The sequence below is a fragment of the Thunnus thynnus genome, chromosome 20, assembly GCF_963924715.1.
Source record: "Thunnus thynnus chromosome 20, fThuThy2.1, whole genome shotgun sequence".
Classification (NCBI taxonomy): domain Eukaryota; kingdom Metazoa; phylum Chordata; class Actinopteri; order Scombriformes; family Scombridae; genus Thunnus; species Thunnus thynnus.
The window spans coordinates 21411486-21422874 of record NC_089536.1 but is presented as its reverse complement, the minus strand read 5'-3'; positions in this window follow the sequence as shown (position 1 = coordinate 21422874).

Below are 11389 nucleotides of genomic sequence, written 5' to 3'. Positions count from 1 at the left end.
GAGACATATGGATATACTTACTTTGAATAATAACCCAAGATGGCCCAAGATGGTTTTCCCACAAAAAAGTTCAATTACCTTGTTTAAAATTCCAAAAAAAAAGTTCAGTTACATCTAAATAAGCTGCATACTGGACCAAAGTTGACTAGTCGTGATGTCACGAATCATGCTCATAGTGTTGAGGCTGACTTTCAGCCATCCTCTCCGAGTTGGTTGATGCGAGAAGAACAAGACCACAGTTGAGTAATGTCTTTGTAGCAGCTGGATTTATTTATCGAAGACCTTCGGAGAACACTCTACAGAGAAAATCTGCATTTGGCCAAGCACCCTGTGTTCTGAGATTTATCGTTGTGTCAGAGCATTTTATACCTTGTCTTTACCCCTTTCTGGGTGTATCTCTCTTTTGGACCCCAATTGGCTCGTTGTCTATCCTCTCCAAAAAAAGGAGTTGTTCTCATCCTTCACTTTTCACCCCAATTCACCACCCATGCTTGAGGTTATGTTTGTCTCCCTCATTCTGGTCTGAACTGGTTTTCTATACGTCTTTTTAATTCTAACCCATAACCACATCCTTCTATAGACATGCTTATGCACGCAGATACTCAGAACACAGTGTACCTTTGACTTCTATTTATTGTTGCATAACTCATCCTGTTTACAGCGACAGTGGAAAGCAAAGGACATGACCTTTCGATATCACACATAGCAATTGAATAAGGCATATAATGCATAATTGATTATCATATGGTTAATCTAGTATTGTAATTAATATGGCACTATGTGCATCCACCACCTCTCACAATAGGTACACACCTTAAACTGAGATTTAAAGTGAATACAGAGAAACTTTGGCAGATGAATGTGAAAACAGCCGTCTAGTGCCAAACTCTATATATACATCATTCTGCAGGTCGAACGCATAACTCCAACCCAGTGGACAAGAATAAAAACATATTTTTAACTGGACTTTAAAGTATACTGAGATGGACTTGAGGATAAACAAACTTTTAGTGAACTACTTACTGTATATAAGGACAGAGTGCAGAAGAGTGCACAGAATGAACAAAACATCTCGATTGGCCTTCGTAGGTACAACAGATGTGAGCATACCCAATATGCGCTCCAATCTGAAATTCCAAATACATAAAAGTAAGCTAGACCAGAGAGTGTTGAGTAATCTGATTTACTTTTTGTTTACAATTAACAGAAACAACTTAAATTGTATAATATGTTCATAATAGTTATGTTTGTTTTTGCTCATATTTGTTCAGCTTTATTGTTCTTGGTCATGATATAAGCTGATATAAACTGTAAACAAAGGACCAAAAAATGAAATGAAATCTTTTAGTTCAGAAAGCAATAAAGATTCCTACAAAGACATTGTTAAAATCTTTAAATGTATTTTAAAATTGAGGAAAATCAATAATTTGATCTAAATTAGTAGAAAAATGAAACAGAAAATGGTATCAGTGTAAAGACTTCTGTGTAGGGAGTCATGATGCATCATCTTGATTGTGACTGTCGAAAGTCCCTCAGAGGATCTGGCAGCATATTTCTCTCTGTAGGAGACATACAAGTTAGAAGGATTTCAATTTACCAAACTTATGCCACATTTTTTAAAATCAAAACCTGGACTTCTTAAATGCCTACTGGAAAAAAAACTGCACAATGTTATCATCAAGAGTATTTCCTTTCAGAGACATATACAATGAATACAATTGAGGAAAAAAAGAAAACTTGAAAATAAAAACACAAAAATCATCATGAACAAGCTGTGAAATTTGAAAAGTCTCCAGACTTGCTTCCTGAAACCTCTGGAGTCTTTGTTGGAGCCATGGGGATCTTGGATCCACACACAAGGCCTTATTTTTATTGGTAAGGCTGTAGGGTTACAAAGACAGGTTAAGGTATATAAAAAGAGAGAAAAGAAAAAATCTTGGTAATACAGACAATACAGATGTTGTTTTGTTAAAGGAATAGTTTGACATTTTGGGAAATAGACTTATTCACTTTGTTGCAGAGAGTTGAATGAGAAGATTGATACCTGTACAGTATATATGAAGCTAGAGTCAAAGGACTAGTCTGGCTCTTTCCAGTGGTAAAAAAAAGTACCTCGAAAGCTCACAAATTAACATGTTGTAGCTTGTTTATAATCTGCCAAAAAACAAAATGTAAAAATTACACTTTGGGTCTTACATAGGATAGCTGATTCCAGTCTTTTGGCTAAGCTAAGCTAACCACTTCCCAGCTGTAGCCCATACTTAACATGCAGACATTAGCTAGCCTAGCTAACCCTCTCCTGGCTCTAGCTTCATATTTAGTGCACAAGAGTGCTTGGGAAACCCTGGTAGCCTGATGGTTAAGGTGCATACCACATAACGCAACATGTCCTGTCTCTCTCCACACTTTGACTGTCAAATAAAGGCAAAGTGACCCCCCCCCCCACAAAATACATGAAAGAGCTAACCTTCTTATTTAACTCTGCAAGAAAACAAAAACATGTATTTCCCAATATCATTCTTGGTCTGCCCACTCATTATTGGCTTGGTAGGGGACACTGACACACCACAAACACAGACCATTGTATGAGTGTACTTTTACTTACATATAAGCACGTATTTTACAATTATCAAATGTGTTTTCCTTCTGTTCAAAGCAGGCACTGACAGGTTGTTTAATGGTGGCGTTTTAGGCCTTCGTACAGCAGGAGGGAATGATGTGTCCTGAACTTCATCGCCAAGGGCTGTAACATTGTGGACACACTTCACTGCAGCATACACAAAATAACAGTAAGTCAAATTTATTTGAGCTATACGATACAATTTGAGATGATTTTCTTATCCTACCTAGAAAAAGCTACACTCACCATGGACAGAAAGGAAATGTTTCAATGTTTAACCATATAAACATGAGAGACTTCCAAAGCTAACAGAGGAAGGCATCCTGTGTCCCAGTATGTGTCTCTGTACAGTAGAAATCTGGTGAAAGTGAACGATGAAGAGCTGGTTCAACAGTAAAGCAGTGACTTGTGAGAAGAAAAATCATTGCTACATAGAACACACAACCCTTCTTTCTAGAGAAAGGGGAACACTGCTGTCTGTCCGAGTGGTTAATCAATGATTTTGACAACATGTTTCTTGCCTAAAGGGAATAAAAAAAATATGTAAGCAGATATATTGTCTTCAGTACTGGTGTGATGAGTTGACATTGCTATGAAACAGAAAATATTTCAATGTTAAAACCACAAATGTGGAAAAAATGCATAATAATGAAATGTACCGGTTACACTGAAATATTGAAACACCACTGTATTTATTGCAATAAAATTTAATAATTAATAATTTTGACACCATCAGTCTGAATTTACGTGGTTTGAACTCCCCTCTTTGAAATTTCCAGTGGGATATTTCAAATTGAGGAATTTCAAAAAAACCTTAATTTGCCCCAATTAAAGTTTAGATCTACAAAAAAAATCAAGTTGCTCATGTTGAATGTTGGATAGGTCAAATTCAAGATGAAAAATTCAAAGAGTCAGAATACCAGTAAAACTCACCGTGAATATAACATTATCAGTCATATACTGCTTTTGTACTTAAGTATTTCTACTTTCATCTGTTGATAATACATTGCAATTCTGATAAAAGCCAGCTGCTTTTGGAATACAGTAGACTACAAACTGTAAATAAACTTTTTAGGTGATTTTCTATCTGTGCTAAAACCTTAAAACAGCAAGATCAGCGGGGTCTTGAAACACACAGAAGTTGGTGAGTTAGATGCAGCCACCAGCTTCTATTCATTGTCTATTAAGCAGCAAATCCCTTGCAAGGAGCATGATGGGATACCCAGTGATGAGTGTCGGACAGGATGTGTGGGGAGTAAAGTTCAAATAAACAAACTGTGACCTGGAAGAATGAGAAATTTGTGGTGGCACAAGACACCTGTCATATATTTATTGTAAATAAATGACTGAATCCTAAAATAACACACCAATCAAACGTAGCACCCTTTGAATGTCAACCTTTGACCTCATGTCATCAATCATACATAACGTTAAAATGTATCATATATGAAAATGCAGTTTTGGCATGTCAATAAATATTTTATACAACAATGTAAATACGTGTATTTCCCAAAATTTGGGAAGTTTTATGATATTTTCCTTAATTCCACAATCTTTCACAGATTTTCAGGGATGTTTTTGTCCCAAGCTGTCAATACAGCATATCAGTACAGCAACCACACCAATGCAATGTTTTTCAATGCTTGCTTTATTAGTTTATAAGATGTCATGATTCCTGCAAAGCCATTAGCAAAATATGTATTTAGAAATAGAAGAAATAAAACATTTTATCTTAGTTAGTAGAAAACTTTAACAGAAATTAGCGCCAGCATTCTGCTCAGAAGGTCATGATGCATCATCTTCATTTTGGTTGATGAAGGCTTTTCACAAGGGGTCCACAAATTATTCCTCTCTGTGGAGAGAAACAGTTCACTTCAGCTTGGAAAGTTAAAAGTCCAACATTATAGAAATTAAGATTTTCACATATATGCTACATTTGATTTGAAGTCACAGACTAAAATTCCTAAATGCCAAATAAGACAACACACATTAAAACTTGTTAATAGTGTAGAGGTTGGGTATGTTCCCTCAAACTGCACCTGACAATGTGTTATCAAATGAACAACATCCTTAAGATTATTGTTGACTTTGGAAAGTCTAAGAAAAGAAAACATCAATATAGAAATACAAAACCATCAAGATCAACAAGATTTCCTTGTTTACGTTTCTTTCAGCTGTAAATTTCAACCTAAACACGTGTTCTCCAGACTTACTTTTTTTAACTTCTCAAGTCTTGTTGTGAGCCAGCTGGCTCTTGGGTCCACACAGTATTTCTTGTTACTCTTGGTGACAAAGCTGTAGAGTTAAAAATACAGATAAGAGAAAAAAATGTATATTTCATACAACCAATTTGCCCCAAGCCATGAAAACAGCATTAGCTTTAAAAGCATAGTATGACATTTTAATGTTTCTTACTTTGTTGCTGAGAGTTAGAAGAAATGAATCAATACCACTTTCATGTCTGTGCATTAAGTATAGTTCAAAAGCTGAGATATGATTAGCTTAGCTTAGCATAAACACTGGAGGTGTGGAGAAACAGCTAGCCCGACTAGCTGAATGTTGTGTTGAATGTATTTTCTCTCTCATAAAGCATTTCCAAAGCTGAGTTTTCTAAAAAAAAAAATTAAAAAAAGTAACCTGCATTGTTTACATCTGTTTTCTTCGAGCAGTCTTATTCCTCCGCATGTAGATCAGTGAAATAGCATGCAACCAATGAAAGGTGCATTGTGTCAAATGAGGACCTGCTCTTGCAAAACTTATATGAACACAGTCCTGGTCCTCCTGGCTGGATAGGCAACTGAATCTTAACTACAGATAGATTATTTTCACATGGTGCATTTTCCAAGACTGTGTGATGTTGCAGAAGTAACTTTAATATTGGGAACATAAGGTAACTGGAGGTGTAATTAAAGGGGAACTGGACCGTAGAAGAGAAGATGCAATACAGTATTGCACCACAGCACTTGGTTTGCAACATGTACCTCAAAAATATGTGCAAGATGCTGCAATATTACAGGAAATGTAAAAGCAGTGTAGTTGAATGGGGCTGATTTTACACAGCTAGGTCAAATTAGGTCAACCTAAGGTTTCATTTTTTTAAAACTCATGTGAGTAGCTTTGTTCATAGTCTATGAAGGCTGAATAGGGTGTATATACAGTATTGTATAGATGTCGTCCTCTTAAATTAACTAAATTAACGCTCACAGTGATTCCTAGGAGTGATTCCAAGAAATTCTTCACATTAAATCTGGTTCGTCTGCTCATGATAAGCTTTGTAGGGAAAACTGATCAAACACAACGCACCACAAATACAGATAGAAAATGAAGCTTGTGTGTCATTGAATACTCTCCCTTACATGTAAGCATGTACTTTACAAGGCAAGAGGTCTTTCTTCTGTTCATAGCAGGCATCGACAGTCTCCCTGATGATGGCATTTGAGGTTTTTGTACAGCAGTCAAACTGGATGTTTCCCACTTTTGGGGGCTTACCCTTTGTACACTGACGTTGCCCTACAATGCAGCACATACAGACACAGAAAAACATTAGTAAAGTAATAAAATACTGTAAATAAATAAGTGCTGCATAGACTTACAAATGCCATTTAGCTGCATTTATCATTTATAAGAACTCACCAATAAGCACTATGGCACGTGGGTTAAATCATCCAAAATTTACAAATTGCTAATGCATAAACCAATATGTCTAAAGGATGTTTTGTTTTCCTCAATTTAAGTGTTGAGTTCACACAGTAACCAAGAGATAAATATTTGGTTTTAGCTGTTCATGTCATTGTATCCAATTTATTTTCATCTAATACAATTTGATGTGATTTACAGTGATAACTGATAATAAAGCCTCTCATCAGCTATTCATGTTTGACCTCAATCTGTGCCTTAAAACATGCTATTTCATGGTCAGACAGTTTATAAGCATATATTCAGTTGTCCTTCAAAAGCTACTTTACTCACTAGCAGTCAAAGCCACACTCACCTTGTCCAGGGAGAAAAAGCAGCATGATGAAACACATGCAAGTCAGTCCAAAGCCAGTAGAGAAAGCCATCCTGGGTCCAATATGGTCAACGTGTGTGTACAGTAAAGATCTGGTAATAATGAACCATGAAACTCTTATACTGTCCAGTCACAGAGCGGTTAATCTCTGACTTTCTAGACGAACATTTTTTGGTATAAAGGCAGCAAAAAGGAGGAAACACACACCCTCTCATTGCTCATGTAGAGATAAAAGCAACACCGGGTGTCTTTGTGACTGGCTGCTCAATGTTCCTCCCTAAAACAACTTGAGTAACGGTTGTTACTCAAGTTGTTTTAGGGAAATGACAGACAAAAAATGTTTATTTAAGTTCAAACCAAGACCTTTATTGTCAAGCCACAAGTTGAACCACACACTTAGCTAGCTATACAAAATGAGATTTGCCTCCAACTACGTACGCATTTCTTTGTAGCAAGAGAGAATGACCTTTTCCTGTTATCCTTCTCATGTCATCCAGTATGCTTGGATGTGTGGAAATATTCGTACCCTTCCAAAGTCCTCTGCAGGCATTTGTTTGATTTGTCTTTGGATTGAATGAAATGTATTTATTGGGATCATGTATAGTGTTAAACATAAACATTAACATTTGATGTACTGCACCAGAGTTATCGTATGGCTAATTTTCATCTGCAGTCCCTTACAATTAAAACACATAACAGCACAACAACAAACAGTACAAAGCAAAAAATACACAGGACACATTATACAAAATACAAAACTACACACAACAGCTACACACAATAGCACATCACATACACCCACAATTTCAACTAGAAATTAATAATTTGAGCTTGTCAAATTAAAAGCAAGATTATTTGCTTTCATGAGAAGACCATGAGATGAAATTTAGATTCAGTGGTTACAGAGCTGAGTAGTTTTTAGTAGATTTTTTAATTTGGTTTTGAACGTACCAATGGAACTGCAGCTCTTCATATTATCAGGTAGGACATTCCACTGAGTTGTGGCTTTCACAGAGAAAGCTGACTGCCCAAATGCAATATGACGAAAAAGTATGGTACAATCTTGTATAGAGGATATTTTGGAGGATCTAACAGAACTGACTGAGTGACTATACACAAAGTCATGTAGTGGAGGATGGGCCAAACCATTTAAAATTTTATAAACTACGCACGAATTTGAGAATCTAAAATTCTCAAGCTCAGTAAATTGTATTTCTCCAGTACCCTACAGTGATGGAAATGCATTGGCTTTTTGTCAAGAGTGTTTAGAGTTTGTTTGTCTAAGGACTCAAGAGGTTTTATGGCCGTTTCTCCAGCCTGTCCCCAACATGTGATGCAATAAGACATATGGAAAAGAATCATAGCATACATAAATATCTTGGCTGCGTCCAAAGAGAGACAGTTTCTAATATGTCTAAAATTTGCTAAGTTGTACTTTATGGCTTTAACCATTTTTTTAACATGTTTCTTAAAATTCAAATGACCTTTGAACTTAAATTGACACGCGTCATTTATCGCTGTCAACTGATGCCCCTATGGTGCACTCTAAGCATTAGATTTGAAATGCCAACACCACAGAATCAACACTTGTCATTACTACTTTGTCATTTTGTTCTTTGTATTAACTGCTGCATTAGTTGGATGTAATGAATGAATGAAAAGGAGAGATGCAGAGGAGGAAAATGAAACTAAAACTAAGAGCATCTGTGTCCACAATAAATCATCTGTTGACTGTTTGATGGTTATTTATTTGTGCTTTAAAACGTGACTGCCATGAAATAATCAGAATATAATGTTTTATTTCTCTCATTAAGATGTTTTGTTCTCACAACTGCTTGCTCTCCCTACTCGACCACCGCCTCTCTCTCTCTCTCTCTCTCTCTCTCTCTCTCCATGGTTTTAGAGAAAAACATACCCTTTGTATTGTTTACATTTAGACTCAGACATGATTGATCAAGCCAATGTGTGATCCTTTCCAATGCAATTGTTAACTTAGCAGAAGCTAACTCAGCTGTTTTTGCATGTGTGTACACAGCAGTGTCATCTGCATACATTTGCAGTTCTACATCATGACACTGTTGAGGGAGATCATTAATGTATAGGCTAAAAGTTAGGGGACCTAATACTGACCCTTGTGGAACACCCATTGTGCACTTCATGTTACGGGACAGTGTGTCACAAACTTTAACACATTATATCCTATTAGATAAATATGAAGACATTCATGCCAGTGCTCTAGATGAGAAGTTAAATTTAGAGAGTTTCGATATAAAACATCAGTGGCCCTATTTTAATGATCTAAAGCACACGGTCTGAAGCGCATGGCGCAAGTGCATTTAGGGTGTGTCCAAATCCGCTTTTGCTAGTTTAACGGCGGAAAAAATAATCGGAGTGCCAGGGGCATGGTTCAAAAGGGATGTCCTTAGTCTCTTAATTAATCATGGAAGTGTTTTGGGCGTAACATGCAATAAGCCGATCAGAGTGTCATCTCCCATTCCCTTTAAAAGCCAGGTGTGCTTGCACCTTGGCGGATTGCTTTTATAATGGCACATTTGCCAAGTAGTCTGTAGAGGAAATGGATCTGCTCATGTGCAAAGTAAAAGTGCACGATCCATAACAAGCACACTGGCCCCTGCTGCTCCTGGACCCTCCTGTGGCCCCAGACCACCAGTTTAAGATCCTGTTCATTAATTTGTTGCAACTTTATTTTCGTTTGTTTTTTGAAAAGGTTTATTTTTTAAATTACATCATTGGTCTCTTTAAAATCGTTTTGTTCAGTAATGGAGTAACAGGTCAAATAAGCGGGGGATTAATTGCTGAAAGTTTGGAAACTTGATCACTGTACTCTCAAAAATGTTAAACAATATTTGTTAAATATTTTCTCAAATAATTAGACAATTTCATCCAATTAGCTAATTCTGATAAATATTATGACAACCATTATGATGTGTATTTTTTAAAATATATTAATGTACACAATAACAATCTTTCACACTGTAATCCTTTGTCATCTTTTGAATGTCTGTGCACTGCTGCGTGTCCGTGTGTGTAACAAGCAGAGTGTGCGCACGTTGTGCTGATGCCTATGTAGGCGCATATTACTGTCTTGATAATGTGCCCTTAAAATAACAGTGAAACACTGCGCCATTGACTTCAGACGAGGTTTTTGTTGGTCAATAATGCAATCGTTTTCTGCTGCCTCAAGATAGCAATGCGCCAACAATGTGTCTGACCACACCTCATTTTAAGACCAACACGCCCATAGGCACTCAGATGGGCGCAAGTGCATTTGCTATTTAAACAACGTGGGCACTGGAAAGGAAAATGACAACTGCGTCGACCTTAAACTAGCAAAGACACTCGCGTTGCACTTGGCGCTGCTTTGCACCGGACGTAAGATAGGGCCCCAGGATTGACTGTGTCGAATGCTTTAGGCAGATTTGAAAATACAGCACTAAATACTCCTCTTTTATCAAGTCTTGATTAAATTAGCTCTATTAAGTGTAAGGCAGCAGTTTCAGTGGAATGATTTGCTCTAAAGCCAAATTGCATACAGTGTAGACCAAAGTTTCTTGTATTAAGAAATGTTGTCAGTTGTTCAATGACAACTTTTTCAGCAACCTTTCAGTAAATGTTCAAATGACCCAATATTTCACCAAAAATCAAAGATTAGAGAAAAAGTCCAAAAGCTGCAAACAGTTTTGTGTATCAGAACTTTGTTTTTTTCTTCTTTCCTCTCCCATTAATCATCTCACAACCCCTCAGATTTATTCAGATTTATCTGGTGACCCATTGGAGGGGCCCGACCCCTAGATTGGGAACCACTTGACTAAACTAGATAACTGTATATAAAGTAATTCAAACAACTCCACCTCCAGCAGCTACAACAGTAACATGCTGCTTACACACTGATGCTTCAGTATTAATAATCTAATGATGTCATATATAATAATATATCAGTCAGAGGTTTAGATTAAAGTTTAGATCTACAAAAAATCAAGTTGCTCATGCTGAATGTTGGATAGGTCAAATTCAAGATGAAAAATTCAAAGAAAGTCAGAATACCAGTAAAACTCACCGTGAATATAACATTATCAGTAATATACTGCTTTTGTACTTAAGTATTTTTACTTTCAACTGTTGATAATACATTGCAATTCTGATAAAAGCCAGCTGCTTTTGGAATACAGTAGACTGAGAAATGTAAATAAACTTTTTAGGTGATTTTCTATCTGTGTTAAAACCTTAATGCAGTTTTGGCATGTCAATAAATATTTTATAATCAGGATGTTCAGCTACTATTCAATGACTTTCATTGTCTTCTTTGGTGAAAAATGACGATGCGAATTTAGCATGTCATCTTTAATACAGTTATTCCAGTTCTGTCCAACTCCACATAAAACCCAAACAAACTCCCCATACAATCAAAAATAGTTGTTTTGTATGGATTAAAAACATGAGATACATGTTCATTTGTGAGCTTTAGAGGTGTTGGCAGGTGGATTTTTCAGCATTGGAGAGTATGTGCCATGCTAGCTGTTTCCCAGCAGTCTTTATACTATAAACTAGGCAGTGTTGGTTGTAACTTAATCCTACAGACATGAGAGTAACACAGCAACAGAGTAAACACGTGTATTTCCCAAAGTGGGGGAGGTTTTATGAAATTTTCCTTAATTCCACAATCATTCACAGATTTTCAGGGATGTTTTTGTCCCAAGCTGTCAATACAGCATATCAGTACAGCAACCACACCAATACAA